General features: G+C 34.5%; 2 long non-coding RNA genes across 3 annotated transcripts; one reads left to right on the top strand and one right to left on the bottom strand.

The window, feature by feature from the left end:
• Window positions 1-853: 853 nt before the first annotated feature.
• On the bottom strand, window positions 854-3746 carry LOC109159119. The gene is made up of 4 exons (XR_002050502.1): window positions 3553-3746; window positions 2339-3436; window positions 1770-2250; window positions 854-1667 (listed from the first exon to the last, which is right to left on the bottom strand). It is a non-coding gene; the product is annotated as an uncharacterized LOC109159119 (long non-coding RNA).
• A 13470-nt stretch (window positions 3747-17216) lies between these two features.
• Window positions 17217-19185, top strand: LOC109158843. 2 transcript variants are annotated; one of them, XR_002050450.1, is made up of 3 exons: window positions 17217-17268; window positions 17391-18492; window positions 18696-19185. It is a non-coding gene; the product is annotated as an uncharacterized LOC109158843 (long non-coding RNA). The 2 variants fall into 2 exon arrangements; XR_002050449.1 differs by having other exon boundaries at window positions 17231-17653; window positions 18385-18492; window positions 18696-19180.
• Window positions 19186-19553: the final 368 nt, after the last annotated feature.

Below are 19553 nucleotides of genomic sequence, written 5' to 3' on the forward strand. Positions count from 1 at the left end.
CCGGAGAAGGCAACCAAGCTGGTTGCCTTCCTTCTCCGGCAACTGGACTGGTTGCCTTCTCTGGCAACTGGAGAAGGCGACCTTCTCCCGTGAAGGAGAAGGGTTGGGTTGCCTTCTCCTTCGCGGGAGAAGGCGACCCAGTCCTTCGCCGGATCTGGTTCGCCTTCTCCTTCGCGAACCAGATCCGGCGAAGGAGAACAGAACCCATCTCCTTCGCCGGATCTGGTTCGCGAAGGAGAAGGCGAACCAGATCCGGCGAAGGACTGGGTCGCCTTCTCCCACGAAGGAGAAGGCAACCCAACCCTTCTCCTTCACGGGACAAGGCGACGGCGTCGCCTTCTCCAGTCGCCAGAGAAGGCAACCAATTGGTTGCCTTCTCCAGTTGCCGGAGAAGGAAGGCTACCAATTGGTTGCCTTCTCGGGCGAAGGAGAAGGCTGATCAAAAAAGCAGTTGGTCTGCCTTCTCCTTCGCCGGAGATGGCAGCCAAATGATGCCGGCGAAGGTTTCGCCGGTTTTTGGTCGGAATGTTGTCGGAGGTTCGCCGAAATCTTTTTGACCTGTAATTGTAGGTCACCAACCGATTTTTGAGCCTCATTGCTCTAAAATAATATGTTTAAGGGCTTAATTGCACATTTTGAAAGTTCAAGGGCTTAATTGACTCCTTGAGTAATGTTTAGGGGCCTATTTGACCCTTTTCTCTATAAATTGTGTATTTCAGGTGTTTCGGAGTAGTGACAGGACCTATACTTATATAGCCTTATATGCCATCAATATAATCTTTATAATTATTTCCGTTACAACATTATGTTACCAATTAATAGACATAAAGTGTCCAATTAAACTTACACCACATTAATGTGACTTAATGAAAAATATTGTTACATATGAATCTTAGTATATCAGCGATCAGGATACATGTCTTGTACTGTAGAAGATACTCTTACATCCAAGAACACATAGATTATTGTTATATGGTCTTATACCTAGCTGACAATGGACACACAAAAGAACAATAACAATATTCTCCCATCACGCCGCAGACTGAAACATTTGAACCATTTTTTCCATTTCTTGATTACCCATGCCTCGAATCTGCTGTTTATAATCCCTCTCTTAGGTGCCCTTTCTGCCCATTATGTCTTCACTCTCACCACCTTGCAGGACGCAATACTCAATACATGGCATCTCCTCAAGCTCAACCTTGCACCACTTCTTGTATGCACATCATTCCTGCCTTCTGGGAAGATTTGCTGGCAGATTCCCCAGAATGCGAGCTATTTTTCAAATGGTAAGGAGTTGGATGGTTGCATGCGAGCTATTTTTCAAATGGTAAGGAGTTGTACTGCCTTCCAGGTTCATCATTACGTGGTAGCAGTATATTCATTTCCAGGCTCATCATACGTATTCGCGGCAGCTTCCATTTTCAACGTAAGGATACGTGTTTGTAGCTAATTTATTTCCAGGTTCAATGCAGCAGCTTCTGGTTTCATCTTCAGCAGACATTAGGCGTACATGCAACATAGAAAGATTGCCACTCCAGGAGGAAGAGCTGCCGCGGGCGAATGAAGCCACGTCGGAAGTGGAAGAACGAGAAGGGGCTGAAGAAGAATTTGGGCATTTAGGAGCATTGTCAGTATGCTCCATTCCAAGGTACTGCTCTCAATCACTACAAAATTCATAAATGTGCATAAACACAAATTTAATTAGAGCCACACATCAAAATAGGGGGAAATTTATTTTAAAGGAAAAAAACTAAGCCAGGCATTACCTCAAAGCATTTTGACAAAATATCAGAGTCCTCTTGGTACTTAAAATATCCCCTACAAACTAATGCAAACTTCCACTGAAAAGTAATTATAATTCAATTTACTGTCGTGCACTCATGTACAGTATATTCTAACTGTTCTCCAATAACTATGCTAACAATAATTTGGTTCACAAAATGGTACTAAATAGAAATGAAGGGGCTGAAGATGTATGAAGCACCACAGGGTCAGGGATTAAAATATATCTACCTATTCTAACCACCAGGCACCAGCAGATAAAAAACACAAAAGATTCGATGTAATTATATCCAACATATTGGATTCTAAGGCAACTAGACAAGACAGTTGGAAGGGCAGATATCCTAGTCTCTTCAAATCATAAAGGCTAAGCTAATAGCTTATAATGCATTTTAAGTTGCATGGTACAAGATTAAGATGCAGGAATATGTAACAACTTCTCAAATGATTCCAGATTTTTTGTCCCTGCAGTTATATAAAAACCAACTATTACACACTGTCACACGTGCAAATTGGTACCAAATGCAAAGCTATTACACACTGACGTACTAACATTGGTATCCATGCCCCGTGTGCTAGTAGTCCAGAAATCTTCTGATGTGCTACATACTGGAGCCATGTTATCCTTTGTTTGGTGACTTGTTAGAGGATAAAATCAATTTTGCCTTATTATCACATCCAAGACAACCACTGCTCTGTGTTACGAATGGGATTAGGTTCTGGAAGAATCAATTTTACTCAAACATTGCATAGATAACAATAGCAATGCCAGCCTTATATAACTTTCACAAAATACAGTACATCTTTTGTGGGAAAATAACTAGTTGAGTGCCTACTTAGGTTTTTGAACAGTCACAAATGACTAAGAACCAGAACAACATACCCAGTGCAAAAAGAAGTGAACTTAGATTATTGATCAAAATAAAATAGAAAACCATTGTGACAAACTAACTCTAGACCACTCTGCCCAACTAGGTTGGATGCATGACTGAGACAATTCAATTTTCTCCTTTTACTCAGATGGCTCATATATGACAGCATGCCATACTAAAACTAACTGGAACTCACCATTTAGCATCAGAGTGCAGATATGGGAAAACTGTGCACACCCTCAGTTATAGCCCTTTCTTAACACAAAAATCTAAACCAGCAGTACACTATTTCTCTTTAAGAAATCAGGGTTACCAGAATGTCCAATAGGTTCATTCATGACTAAGAACCAGAACAACATACCCAGTACAATCAGTTCATAGGATAACAAAATATAAGATCAATCTTGATAATAGGTTTTACTTTTATAATAATAATAATAATAATAATAATAATAATAATAATAATAATAATAATAATAATAATAATAATAATAATAATAATAATAATAATAATAATAATAAAACAGTTATAATGTGTTTCGTTTGAATAAATAATGGAAGTTCTATTTGAAATTGAAAAATCATTTGAATAAATAATGGAGGTAAAATATATAAGTACCCGCTCCCCCAAGCCTTCCGGCGACAACATAGTCCACAGAGAATTCAATCCGGGCACTCACTGTACTTACAAAATTCAAATTGTAGCCTTCGAAGGTCAGATATGGTACAAGAACAAACCAAAAGACACAGTCTGTAAGCGTTACAGCTCCAGCGTTCATCTCTTGACAAGTAAGAAGGGCAACTATTGGCAATATGGTGGAAAGTAGATAAAAAAAAAAAGGAGAGAGGATAGAAACAAAAACAAAAAGCAGCCAAATGGTCCATTGAGGCTTACCTGGAAAATTATTTGAAAAGCATAGCCGCATAAGTGCTGGAATGTTCAGCATATGTAGATGGTCTCCCAGATCCATATCCAGAATCAAACCTGAGTGATGGATGAATTAGGGTTTAACTCTTTCGTTCTTTTCACAGCTACGGGCGGAGGCGGAGGTGTGAGACGGCGAATCGAAGAACACTGGAGGCGTGAGGTTTTCTTTTTTTCCAAAGTGTTAAGGCGTGAGTGTTTTGTTTGGCAGGGAAACTTTTAATCTTTTGTTTTTTATGGACTAGTAACCTACTAGGTGCACCCGTGCGATATAGGGATATATGATTTAGTAGTACAATTAACAGTAATAATAAAATAAAAAAGATGAATAAGGGTCAAATTGGTCACTGAACGAAACCCGAAAATGTAATTGAATCACTGTACTAAAAAAGATTGCAATTACACCTTTTAACAAGCTAAATGTGTTCAATTTTACCAACTAGAAGGTAAGCTCCCTCTCCTTCCGATTACCTGGTGATAAGGACGCTGAGTTGACAATTATTTTATTGTTCTTTCCTCTCTCTTCCTAAGGGCATCCCCAATAAGGGATCTTCACCACATTTTTAGAATAGTAAAATTTCTTGGGATAGACTTTGACAAATGGGGTGGAAAGATTTTGAGGAAATTTTTCTCCTGCAAAACCAAAGATTTTGTCAGGTAAAAAAAAATAAAAAATTACAGCTTTTTCAGAGTGGCCAGTGGGCCACTCTGAAATTTAATTTTGGCAATGGCCAATTTTCCGGCCAAATTCTGTGACGTTGCCATTGCAACGGCACACCTTCTTTCTTTTTCTTTTATTTATTTATTTATTTATTTATTTTTATTTATTTATTATTATTATTACTAGTATTTGTCTCGTGCGATGCACGGAAAATATGTTATAAAAATATACCCTATATGAGGTTTATTCATATATAAAATTTTTGTTATTTAATAATTATTATGTGTGAATTCCTATGATAAAATTATGAACATAAATATATTTACAATTAAAATAATATTTAAGGTGGGTGATTACTACATATTTTAAACTATATTAAAAATTTAGTACATAGTATTTAATATTACAAATTTTTAAGAACTTAGTAAACTACAATAGTAATTGAATTATAATTTTAGAGTCACCACGAATCAAAATTTTTAGACCTTTGAGATTTCTAACTCTAGATGTAGCAACATACAATTGACCTTTAAAGACCAAAATCACAATCTTAGTTCGAACATTGATTTTTTCTTCCAAATACTATCGAATTAAGTGTGTAATCAATAAAAGATGAGAACTAATAATTCGAGAATATAATCTTTATGTTACTAAGCCTACTTCACATCAATTAAGTTGGAGAGTGTTGTTGGATAGTATCCGATGAATCCACGAATAACACATCTTTATCTCCGTAGTCCTTAATATGCACATCAACAATCTTAAATATTAGGCCGCCTAGCTATGCCATATATTAATTTCAAACTTATGAACTTTGGGGTTGCATGCAATAAAAAGTATATTTTAAATATACTAAGGGTACATTATATATGCATGTAAGGTACTTTCAATATAAAAATAATGTATTTTTAATATATTAAAAATGTATTTGATATTCATGATCCATACAATTATGTGGACCATCGTTCACAAAATAATTTGCCAGTAGAAATTGAAATATAAATATAATATATATATATATATATATATATATATATATATATATATATATATATATATATATATATATTGGATATTATTATCATTATTATTATTGCAATTATTATTATTATTGTTATCGTTATTGTTATTATAATTAACAATATTATTATGGTCTTGTGACAATTAAATGTTGATTATCACCATTTAATTTTCACAAAATCATATGACTTTATTATATATAGGATAGGATTATAAATATCACATCTTTCACAAACTTTAACATATTTCAATCTACTCCTAATTTATTTTTATATTTCTCTCAATTTATTTTTGTAGTTTAATTTTTAAGTAATTATTTGTTTTTTTCATTCAATAACTATCGTATTAATTAATTAGGCGTACTATGTTTATTTTAATTAAGTTTGGAAAAGAAATTTTTAAATAATTATTTATTTAATTTTCATATTTAGGTATGTTCATTCATTTATGTTTATTATAAAATTATAAATATATAAATTAAATAAATAAATAAATAATTAAAATATGAAAATAAAATGGTGAGTCAAGATTTTGTGATTGAGTGAGATAGTGGATGATGGGGTGGATGTTGGGGCCCACAAAAATTTGGAGTAAAATCTCCAACTATTAAGGATGTCCTAACAGCTTGTCTTTCCCACAGCCAGTCAACCAAGTTTCAGAACTTCTATTACTCCTCTGATCCAACCAAGCCATCGGGATTTACTATAGGACGACGCCATGATGGTCAGGTTGTGGAATGTATTAGGATCAAAGCATCGGAAACATTTCTCTGCTGAATCTGTTCTATCAGCAGTAGAAGAACACGACGACTGTCGCCGGTTCCCTGAGCGAAGCTGCAGAAACCCACAAACAAAAATGGAATAACTAGAGTGGCTAACCTGATAACAACATTCGATAACAACGACGAAACCTTAATAAAGGTCAAAGGCAAATAGGCAATGGAGCTAGCGTAGTACGCTTAACACGTAACGACCGTTCCAACCACGTCCACAAAGTAGGAAACACCCCTCGCTTATACCTCTCCATTTCTATGCTCAAACTCTTCCACTCCCCGCTCCAGAACAACATCGCCGTCGTCACTGCCGTCGCCAACACAGACTGCCAAAACAAACAAAAAAAAATTAAAAAAAAAAAAAATCATACATTTTGATATTTAAGACGGAACTGAAACTTGTCATCACTTTTGGGCTTTATCTACTTGGAGGGAAACAAGGAACTTCTTGAGACACCTGTTGTAGACGCAAGGTCGCTCCAGGTGAACCAGGTGGTCTGCCTCCCTTAACTTATACCTTCAAATGTTGTCTTGATTATATATATATATATATATATATATATATATATATATATATATATATATATATATATATATATACACACACACACACACTTAGCAATGAAATGTTATATATAGGCCATCTTTTGATTGGTTAGAGTTTGATCTCATTCCTTGTTTTGTTCATGAGTCGATTCAAATGGGAATTATAGTTCAGGAGTTCATTACAGTGTTCTTTGAGTGTCAGATATTTGAAAAAAACTTACTCTTTCATGTCTTTAGCTAGCTTGACCTTGAAAAGCTGATCATTCTCTCCCCACAGAAGATGTATTCTCTGTGAAAACCAAGCATGCATCAACATATGCTGAAAACCAAGCACAAACCGCCGTTGTCACTACCGCCGCGCTCAAACTCTTCAATGCCTCTGTCATGGCCTCATAAAATTCCACATCAGCCCTAATAATGACCTTCTCGAACGCAATTAAGTTCCGTTAACGAGGACAGTACGTAATGCAAAAGAAGTCATGGTGTCGACCGTGAACATAGCCCTTAACATGAAACCAACGTCGACGTTACTAGATGTCGCCGAGGATCTGCCACTATAGTTGTCGAACACCAGAAGGAAAAGGGAAAAGGTGAGAAACACGACGGAGTGGAGTATATAAATACAAGGCGTGAACCTCTATGCATTGATAAAGAGAGCTAAAACGCCGGTGAAGGTCAACTGGGTTGAGATAAAAAGAGAGAAAGTAAAAATTTCAATGGAAAAGACATCTGTTAGGAAGAAAGAGGAAAGAAAAGGAAATTAATTGCCAACTCAGCGTCCATGTCACTAGGTAACCGGAAGGAGATGGAGCTTACATGCTAGTTGGTAAAATTGCACATATTTAGCTTGTTGAATGGTGTAATTGTAATCTTTTTTACTACAGGGTGGCCCAATTGCACTTTCAGGTTTCGTGGTCAATTTGACCCTTATTCCTAAAGAAGGCAAATTATGTTGTGCATCCGTTTGCACCATGCATGGTGCATACGGATGCACACGACGTCGTTTTAGAGTAACACGCGGTCTTATATCTTATATAAAAAAAAAAAAAAAAAATCGTTAACGGCGTTTGTTTCCTTTCGCAATTGTTTCTTTTCCAAGTTCCTTTTCCTTTCGCAATTGTTTCTTTTCCTTTCACAATTCGGTTTTTGGCAGTTACTCATTGTGGAATTGGCATTCAAGATCTGCGCATTCGCAATCGCAATTGGTATCGGAATTGCATTCAATTTTGTGTATTGAGTGTTAGATGGAGGAGGCAATAGAGCAGACAGATTCTGCAGTTGATGCTCTGCTTTCGATTCAAGGTGCTTTGCATTTTTGCGTTTGTTTTTGCATTTGTTCCTTTTGCGTTTTTGTATGGTTTTGCGATTCATTGCGATAAAATTGTTTCTAGCAGTATGTTTGATTGATGTTTGTGTTTAGAATCTGCCATTTTGTTTGATTGTGGTACAATGAATATGAGTTTGTTGTTTTGTAAATATTTATACAAAATTTCATAAGTAAATATCTATAATCGTATAACAATAATTCCAGAATTGCATAACTATAATTCCATAATTTTATATATACACATCCAGAATTGTATAAACACACATCCATAATTTCATAACTATATTTCCATAATTGCATAACTATATATTCAGAATTCGCGAGTACTCTGTTTTGACAGTTTGTTGCGTCTGCTTATCCAGAATAGCATATCTATATATCCATAATAACATACATATATATCCAGGATTTATTTTGCTGTTTGATGAACTGTTTGAAATAATGTTCACAATGTTTATATAATGTAGTTAGTGAAGGCATTATGGATGGTTCAGTGAGTTCAGACCAAGCAGGTGTAGACTTGATGGCTATTCTTCAATTCCAGGTTTACTCATAGTTGTTTATCTTTTAATTAGCAAATTCTGGCTAGGAATTATATTTTAAGGAAAATGTTTATTATTGTGTTATATTTGCAGTTGATCAAGATTTGGTTGGTTCGGTAGTAAGTAATGTTGATGAGGCTTATGAGTTGTATAACAATTATGCATATAGAGTTGGTTTTAGTGTGAGGAAGGGTCATCAATGTTACAAGGGATCTACTAACACAATTCAAATGAAAAACTTTTGTTGTTCTAAGGCTGGTTATAAGGCAAACAGTGGGGTTAAGGCTTATTCAAAAATTGACACAAGGACAAGGTGTGAAGCATTTGTTCAGTTTGATGTGGGTGATGATGGGTTGTAGACAGTTACAAAACATGAGAAAGTGCACAATCATGAGTTATGTGTGTTCAACAAGAGTCATCTACTTCGTTCACATAGAAGTGTTGGAGATAACCAGCTCTTATATTTACAAGGTTTGAAAGACAGTGGAGTTGCACTGGCGGATGATATTAGGTTCCTAAAACATCAATCAGGGGGGTCTCCATTAGTTGGTTTCACCAATAGAGATGCTTATAATTCAATGGCTGCTGATACAGTCAAGCGATTGGGATGGAACAGATTCTAACTCTTTAATTGAAATATTTAGGAGGAGGCAGTCCACCGAGTTCGATTTTTTCTTTGATTTTGAACTTGATTTGGATTCAAGATTGTGCAGTTTTTTTGGAGGGATGGTCAAATGAGACGAGATTATGAGGTGTTTGGGAATTTGTTAGTGCATGATACGACATATCGTACCAACAAATATGATATGATTTGTGGCCCTTTCGTAGGGATGAATCATCATTGCATGAATGTAATGTTTGGATGCGGGTTTTTGATGAACGAGAGGATAGAATCGTTTATGTGGTTGTTTAAAGCGTTTTTAAGGTCTATGGGTGGTAAGTGTCCACAGTCTATCATGACAGATCAATGTGCAGCTATGACTGCTGCTATTTCTCAAGTGTTTCCAACATCACGTCACCGTCTTTGCATATGGCATATTGGTGAGAATTCAAAGAAGCATATCAAGACATTAATGAATAATAAGGATTTCTTGGATATGTTTAACTACGTGTTGAAATACACAGAGACCAAAGCTGAGTTTCAATTTTATTGGACAAGGTATGTTAGTAATTAATGGTTTTTATTGAATTATATTGCATATTTATAGCATTTTGGATTATATTTCATATATATATATATATATATATATATATAGTATTAGACTTTCTGATCACTTAGTATATTTATTATGGATGTATAGTATAGGAATTTTGGATGTATAGTCTACCAATTATGGATGTTTAGCACTGGAACTTACTGCTGGTCTCTAAACATGTAGTATATGAATTATGGATGTATAGTTTATCAATTATGAATGTTTAGTATAGCAATTATGGATGTATAGCAGTTGAACTGACTGGTGGTCCCTGGAAATGCAGTATATGGATTATGGATGTATAGTATATCAATTATGGATATATAGTATTCCAATTATGCATATATAGCAGTAGAGTTTTGAGCATGTGTTAGAGGTGTGGTGATATTGTTTTGTTATTCTACTTCATAAACATTAGTGATTGTATCTTATCATTTTCAGGTTGGTGACTGACTATAAATGTCACAAGAATATTTGGTTAGAAAAGCTTTATGACTGTAGGGAGAAGTGGTGTCCAGCATTTAACAAGGATCATTTTTCTGTGGGCATTTTGTCGTCACAAAGGAGTGAAACTACAAATCATTCGATTTCTAAAAGGCTGTCCAAGACAGCAGGTCTTTGTGATTTCTATTCATCGTTTATAAGTGTAATTTCTGAATGGAGAAGTAAAGAGAATGGTGAAGATTTTCGTTGTGCTCAAGGGGTACCCGCTATGATGATGGAGCATGTGAAACTTCTTTCACATGCTAGAGAGGTATATACTATTGAGATATATTTTTTGTTTGGGGAACAATTTATGAAAGGCAGTGCTTGTCATCAAGAAATGGTGTTGAATAATGGCAGTCAACACAAGTATCACGTGTGGCGGCCAGATATAGACATTATAAGGCATGAAGTTAGTTTTAACCCAGCCAACTTGGACATTTCTTGTAGTTGCAAGTTGATTTCTGAGTTGGGAATTCTATACTGTCATTGTATACGCATTCTTCATGTACATTGTGTTTCTAGTATCCCTGACAAATATATCCATAAAAGATGGACTAAAAAGGTTATTGATGGTAGGAATGTCAACATTGATTCTATGGTTTATAATGTTGGTGTCCCTCCTTCAATTTGGGTTTTTGATATTAGTAGGAAATTTCAAAGATTAGTTATTTCTAGTCAAGATAGTAGTGTAGCTAGAAAATTTTGTGATGAAGTTGTTGACGATGCAAAGAAAAAGGTTGAAGCTAAGATTGGGTATGTGCATATTGAAGAGTGTGGTGCTTCATCTTCAAGTGGTGGTGTACAAAATCCTTCAAACCGGAGATTGAAAGGTGAGCGTAATAAAAGGAGGAGTGGTGTTATTGAAAAGAAGTACAGTCTTGCAAGGGGGAGAAGGAGTGCTGCAAATAAAGTTGCATTGAGTACGAAGGGTGTTGTTCAATCTTTGGTTTTGGAAGGCATATCAAAGCTTGCTGGGAATGGATATCTTGTACATCCAAGTTCTTCGAGTTCAGATTTTGTTCAGTTTAGCAAAGGTTTAGATGACAATGTAGGTGTAGATTGAGAGCATGTTAATACAAGTTGTTATTGTTGAACTTATGCAATTCTGGATTTATAGTTTTGTAATTCTGGATATGTAGGGTTGCAATTATGGATTTACAGTTATGCAATTATGGATTTAAAGTTTTGCAATTATGGAATTATAGTTTTGCAATTATGGCATTATAGTTATGGAATTATAGTTATGCAATTATAGATGTGTAGTTATGAAATTCTGGATTTATAGTTTTGCAATTGTGGAATTATAGTTTTGCAATTATTGCATTATAGTTATGCAATTATGGAATTATAGTTATGCAATTATGGATGTGTAGTTATGAAATTCTGGATTTATAGTTTTGCAATTGTGGCATTATAGTTATGCAATTATGGCATTATAGTTATGCAATTATGGATGTGTAGTTATGCAATTATGGAATTATAGCTATGCAATTATATAGTTATGGATTTTTAGTCATGCAATTATGGATGTACATTTATTAACTTATGGATTTGTAGTTATGCAATTATGGATCTACAGTTATGAAGTTACGTATGTGTAGTCATGCAATTCTAGATTTGATATGTGTAAAAAAAAAAAAAAAAGAATTGCATAGATCAAAAGTAAATTGGTATTCAGTGTTAACGTCACGCATTCACAGAGTCAAGTCACATTGTTAATGTAAAACACAAAAAGTTTCACATTTTTAGAATAGAGTCAACATGTCAAAGATATAAATTCATTCACTTCTTCTTGGAGACACCTTTGGCCGCTTTTAGAACGTCCCCCTCTGGCTGTGTTCATCCTCCACTTTATGAGATTGGCAGCATATTTCACTCTCAATTCGTATATGAAGCTTGCACGTAAATAAAGAACATCAAGTAATTAGTTTTATGCATTTTTTTAATGTATTTTGAAAGTAATATTTTTATTGTACTCTTACATTCAAGCGCATGTTCTCTTGAATCCTGGCTGCCAATTTTGTAGAGTCCCTTTGTATGTCTCCATATGCCTGAGTACATATATTCCACAATCGGTGACATTTTCAGTGTTTGCCCAGTCCAACTCAAGGAACTCTATTTCAACATTTTGCAAGCTCACATATAAGGAGTAGCATTCGGCCTTAAGGTAATCATTGAATGCTTCAATCTGGACAAAAAATTAGTTTAGTGTTGATAATGGTTTAAAGTCAATATATAGGTAATGATAAGAAGTTCAAGGTTTTTTTTTATCAATTTTACCAACAAACGTGGACAGTCTCCATATTTGTCACTCTCTGAAACACCAACTAGCAACTCCTTGTTGTCTATGATCTGTAATTTATGTTGTTTTATGTTGAAGCAGACCAAAAAGTAGTGACAATGGCGATGAACTGCGAAAAATATCTAATTCCAATTCAAAGTTAAAGCAATGTTAATATTTTTTGGACATGATAAAGTCAAATTGGACATGGGTAATAGAACTTACTAATTCTGCGTCACTGATATCAAGGTTCCCAAAGCTGGATATTTCATATCTTAATCGTTCATTGAAATTCTTGTTTTTTATGTCAGTTGGGAGATCCTTCATCCACTGGTCATTTGGATCAATCTGCAGCTGTATACACAAATGCAGGAATGAGTATTCATAATTCATACACTATACTTTGAAAATGTTAAAGTTATACATACAGAATTACATAACTACACTTCCAGAATTGCATAACTATATATCCATAATTGCAAAAACTATAATTCCACAATTGCAAAACTATAATTCCATAATTGGATAACTACACATCCATAATTGCACAAATAAATACCCATAACTACTTTTAGTGTAATTACTGTTATATAACTCTTAATGTAAATTCAAATTTTTAAAATAGGTGTTTGCAAGTCAAATACAAAAAAACACTTACATGTACTAGTGTGAAGAAGTAGACTCGATTTGTCTCCCCAACTGCACGGGATGTGTTTAGCAATGTAAAATGCAAGGACCAGACATCTAAGAAGCTGCTGAGTATCTCACCATTGCTCAGAATGGCAAAGTCATCCCTTGATAAGTAGTAGTCACCGTATTTGAACAATATCTCTCTACAACACAATAAATAAATAAATAAATAAAATAACATAAATTAATAAATAAAATTCATGTAAAATATGTGGATGGAAACATACCCTCCTGGGTGCTCAGTTGAGGTTTCCAAAAATGTGTAGTTTGAAATGACCTTTTCTTTGGGAGTTGCATTATGGATGGAGCCTTTATTCTTCGTCCAGTACGGCGACCTCAAATAAAGTGGGATGTTTCTGAATTTCCACACAGGTCTTTTTCTCACGGTGACATCTTCGACGTCAGATTTGCTCTCTTGCATAGCACTGTTGTTTACAAAAAAACATAGGCAGTTATGATACCATATATTCATAAATAAAGATCCATAAACTAACAACTATACATCCAGGATTGCATAACTACAAATTCATAACTTCACAAGTATAGATCCATAATTGCATAACTACACATCCATAATATGAAAACTATATATTCATAATTTGAGAACTATATATCCATAATTGTAACAATCAATGTCAATAGTTGAATAAGAACATATTCATAATAATCAAACTTCATATTCATAAATATTGATCAATTGAACATCATATTCATAGTTTAAACCTACATAAGAAAGCATTAACCTACCTATCAAAGTCATCAATCTCAGCAGCTTGGGCAACAGGTGTAGTAGGAGTGGTGGATTTTTCAAATGGCACTCTAATTAGTGATGGAGTTGCTTCCTTCTCCTTCGAGGTTGATACTCGTGCACTCCTCCCAATTTTCTCCACCATGATGTCCAAAGGTTGCTCTTGAGATTGTGGCGGTGTTGGAGTAGAGCACCCAAGTAGCTCAAACGACAGGGGTTCTAGTTCCATATCTTTTCTTGTTTTTTCAAAGGCTTCCACCAAAGAATTAACTGCTGCCGTGAAGCTTTCACTTCCGAAGAATATGTCATCCAGTTGCGAGGCAGTTGGGCTAGAAGTGGGTTGAATCGTGCTTGCAGCAATCAGCATCGTGGAGATTCCCGAAAAAGCCTTCTTCATATCTCAACTGGTGCCCCTTGCATGCCGATATCAGACATGACCTGACCGAATTCCAGTACATCTGTTGTAAGCCTCTAAAGCACACATGTCACTCTGTCAACATCAGAGAGTGACACATATTGAGTTGGAACGGTTGGTGTAGCAACAGGGCTGGGTACTGGTTTAGGTATCGCAGCAGCAGCAGGTGCAGGTCTGGGTGATGATGTTGTTGCAATGGTGGTTGGCCTTTGAAATCTAGGGATAACTTTCCCCTTTCCAAACCCCCCTGACTTTATTTCAGCTGATACCCTCTTACGTACGAGCATCTTTGTCCAAGCTTTGATTGCAGGGAATGTTCAGTTGACAATCATGCCTTTGAACTCTACCTGGTCGAAGTAGAACAGCTTCAAAAATTACAGAAGAGCATGTTAAAGAATTGAATAACTACACATCCAGATTTGCATAATTACACATGCATGATTGGATATCTATAATTCCACAATTGCACAACTACACATTCAGAATTGCATGACCACAAATCCATATTTGCATAACTATAATTCCATAATTGCAAAACTACACATCCAGAATTGCATAATTATAATTCCATAATTCCATAACTATAATTCCATAATTGCAAAACTATAATTTCATAACTGCAAAACCACACATCCATAATTGCATAACCACACATCCATAATTGCATAACTATAATTCCATAATTTCATAACTGCAAAACTATAATTTCATAATTGAAAAAATACACATCCATAATTACATAACTAGACATCCATAATTGCATAACTATAATTCCAAAATTTCATAAGTACACATCCATAATTGCACAATTACACATTCATAATAGCATGACTACAAATCCATATTTGCATAACTATAATTCCATAATTGCAAAATTCACATCCAGAATTGCATAACTACACATCCATAATTGCATAAATATAATTCCATAATTAAAAACACTTTATGTATAATAGGATCTTATCAGGATGAATACCATTGGCACTGCAAAGGATCTTGTAGGATGTTCCTTGTAAATCTCAATTGAATCAATCAGAGACATGTATGTGTATCGGCACCAATTCTGTCTTGGAATTGCCCGAATGTTGATTAATGACTTAAGAACTCTGTAGTTGGCATATCTTCCAGTGTTTCCTCGGAGTAGGCAGGAAACAACGAACACCACAAAGTCTCTCTTGAAAGATCACCATGGTCACTTCTTCTGATTATCTCATCAGGCATCTTGGTTGTTATAGGTCGTATGCATCCGTATGCACCAAGGATGGTGCATACAGATGCACAGCATAACGATTGCCTAAAGAATATAATAGTATATGAATTACTTAACCAAAAATGTATAAAATTGCAATTGTATAATACATTATTGAAAATTTATTTGTGTACGACAAACATAGTCGTACTTCCACATAGTACATTATCCGCACTTACAGAGGATAAAGTAATTCAATGAATACATTACCGTTTGATTAGATTTTCCATTAATTTGAAGATGTATCTTGCTCTTTGTTAAACCTACTCAAAGTTATACTAACATTACCTTCAATAAATGTAGGGATAAAACAATGTACAAATTATACCCACCCGACACTTCATCTTCTCTCTCAACTCCCGTCAAGGACACGATCGTTGATCCACTTTGTCTGAACACCTTCGTTCTACCCTCATTTCTTCGATCTAAATTGATCTACACTGTCCGAACACTTTTCATATATATATATATATATATATATATATATATATATATATATATATATATATATATATATATATATATTTTGCTTCAAATACATATATATAACAATAATTTTTAGTCAATATTACAATTCCTATTTTATGAGAGGTCAACATTTTCTACAAGAAAAAAAAAACAAATCATTAAAACAACTGCCATAACATATAAATCTCTTTATAAAAACCTATATACATGCTAATACTATACAATTAATACCTAGTACCATATACCATAAACAAATAAATTTAGAAATTCAAAATACAAAATTGAATATACAACATATAACATATTTAGCCCGAAATACATTACACATTTACACCCAATTATAAAATGAAACCAGTCCAATCCAAAATACATTCTATACACCAATAATATTAATTGGCCAATAGGATTGTGTAGCCCATCTCATTTTAAAACGCAGCCCAACCCAAATGATAAACCTAAACATAAGTATTTAATATGGGAAAATGGCACTTTTTCCCCCTATATTATATATTTATAGCACTTTTTCCCCCTCAATTATTTAAGTGACTCTTTTTCCCCCTGAAATGTTAAATGGACATATTTACCCTTAAAATAAATATTTCATTTATTTTTATTCTCCAATAAATTATTACTATAATTTGGTTCAAACCAGATACTATAGTAACCAAACCAAAATATTCCAATTACAATTTATAATCAAAACGCGATATTTAGAGTTTATTAAAATCACGAACTGGAATGGGCGGTTCATGTTCCAAACTGAAAAAATAAAATACATTTATTGTTGAATTTAAACTATTTTAAAATAAAAAATAAAATTTTAAAATAAAGACGGTTCAAAATCGCGAACGTTTTTTTATTCTTAAATTTAATAAATTGAAATCCAAATATTGGGTTCTAGATCTGAATCATAACTGAAAACTTTTAATTCGATTGCTATAGTGTCTGGTTCAGTTCGAACCGAACCGTGATAATCGCTACATATACGCAATAATTTGTTGGAGAAGTAAAGTAAATAAAATGTTTACTTTAAGGGTAGAAATGTCAATTTAATATATTAGGGGAGAAAATCACCACTTTTAAAATAATTGAGGGGGCTAATGTGCTTACATAAATAATTGAGGGGGAAAAAGTGCTATAAGTATATAACATAAGGGGGAAAAGTGCCATTTTCCCATTTAATATTAAATCGTTTATCTTCCCCATTTATGACGCACAGATCCTTATCTTCTCTCAATTGTTCCAGACCTTTCGATTTTTCTCCATTGTTTTTCCAAGATCAGTGGTAAAATCTAGTCACATATAGCTTCTTCACTTCGTGTAACAATTCGCCCAACAATGCTTCTTCTACTCGATTCGTTGTTCAACACTTTAGGGTTTTCATCTCCATTATTTTTTTTTTTTTAGCCCCAAAAGCGGGTGAAGGTTGTTCGTTCCGTTAGCCCCAAAATTGATTCTGCCTCCGATCAACAGTCCATTCAGCGCAACTAAAACCTAGTTGAATTCAACCCCCTAGCCGCGAAGTCAAATGAATCGGGAAATAACAAATGCTTCTACCAAACGTCTTCTGGATGTTATGTCGCCGGCCAACGGATTGCGAGAGGGGCGCAGGCAAAACTTGAAGTTTAAGCACTACGCCGGCAGGTCCCATGGTAATCCTGCCTCTAAAGGTACAGATACTATCTCGTTTACAATTTCCTTCTTCGAAAGTGGGCTTTTATTTTTTAAACATGAATTCAAATTTTATGCTACGTATAATCATATTTTTTTTTTACATGAACTTCAATGCGAAATAGTGATTTGTATGCTGTAAACTTTTATAGCCATTTGTAATGCTGTGTCCGTTCTATGTGCTTAATGAATTTGGTAACCTTAACTAACTCACTGTTACCCTGTGCAAGTTTATAGTATTGTTATTATACTGTGTCATTTTGTTATATGAAGAAATCTACCTTTATAGTTTGGAGAGATTGCTTCTTTGTAATTTCTGGCAATCTACCTTGTGAACAAATAAATATGGATAATGAAATAAGGACATTTTCACATTTAGTTAATATATTAACATACAAATCTTTATTCATAATTACTGATCAATTTATCTATGCACACAGACGATATTAGTAATCTATTTACACGTGTTTACTGTATGACAACTTCTGTGTTTACAAAACAAAATCTAGGGTTTAATACATCAGACCTTTTTAGACTGCTGCAACTTGGTGAGGAAGAAGATGATTAATAATCTATTTACCCATGTGTTTACTGTATGACAACTTTTTGTGTTTGCGAAATGAAATCTAGGGTTTGAAATCTGCCTTAATTAATTTGAATTACATATCAGAATTGGAAAGGTTTACAACACTATAAATAAGTACTGCCAATAAGTACTGCCTTTGCCCAGTTTAAGTACAGGTTCCTGTATATGGAGAGTGAAGGAAAATAGTGGAGATGTATATGGCAGGTTGGGAATGCATTCACAAGGAGAAAGAAGAACACTTGTGTACATTTGGTAAAGCTCTGTATCGCCTTTCAACTTTGTTTTGAATAAAAATATAATTCTAGAAATATGTTAAGGGATTCAGAAGTTTCTGGAAAACATTCCCAAATAAATTGGAACTTAAATGTAAGGTATTAGGAAAATCTATGGACTCCATATGCAATTTTTTGTGCAGTGTCAGTGTGGTTTGTTCATAATAATATTTTTTTTTTCAGAAATTGAAGTGGGTTATAATTTGACACAAGTTGCTTGAATGGAAGACTCGGAGACGTCGAGGCAGAGAGTGGAGATGCCGGGGAGAAGCGGAGAAGTTGAGAGAGGAGAATCGGAGGCTACGATGCTGTGAGACAGAGAGACGATGATATGGGTAGCTTGAATGGAACACTTGGGGATGCCGAGGCAAAGTTAGAGACGCCGAGGCAGGAGAAGAGACGCCGAGGTAGGAGAAGTAGAGACTACAATGCTGTGAAACGGAGATAGAAGATGAGAGAAGTCAACGGCTGAGAGAGTTCAATGGGTGTGGGGGGCAGAGAAGATAGGTAGGAGAGAAGTCAACGGCTGAGAGAGTTCAATGGGTGTGGGGGGCAGAGGGCAGAGAAGATAGGTAGGGTTAAGATTTGTCTGTGTATAACAATTTGTTTCAAAAAAATAGGATAAATATTATTATTCTACATTTAATTTGGATTAATAATTGTGTATTAATAAGATGTGTTTAAATTATTTTATGAATAATCTTTAAAAGTTTAAATTTAATTAAAAGTATATGACAATATTTAATTATTTGCATTATGTTAGAATAGTTTGATTTTATTAAAATTATTTGCATTGTTTAGAATAGTTAAAAATGTGACATAATAATCTTTTCGATTAGTTGTTCTTCAAGTGAGAAACTTTAGTTTATTCAGTTAAATGATTTTTAAAATTTCAGTTAAAATTATTTATATATATTCTTCCAAGTGTCATCTTGCATCATGAACTATATCGGATCGGATTTTTCATGCGGCATCTTGAACTTTCACAAGTGCTAATTCGATCCACAAACCGTTAATTTTTTTTTCGTCTAAAAATTTTTA

Source organism: Ipomoea nil, unplaced genomic scaffold (assembly GCF_001879475.1).
Source record: "Ipomoea nil cultivar Tokyo-kokei standard unplaced genomic scaffold, Asagao_1.1 scaffold2826, whole genome shotgun sequence".
Taxonomy (NCBI): domain Eukaryota; kingdom Viridiplantae; phylum Streptophyta; class Magnoliopsida; order Solanales; family Convolvulaceae; genus Ipomoea; species Ipomoea nil.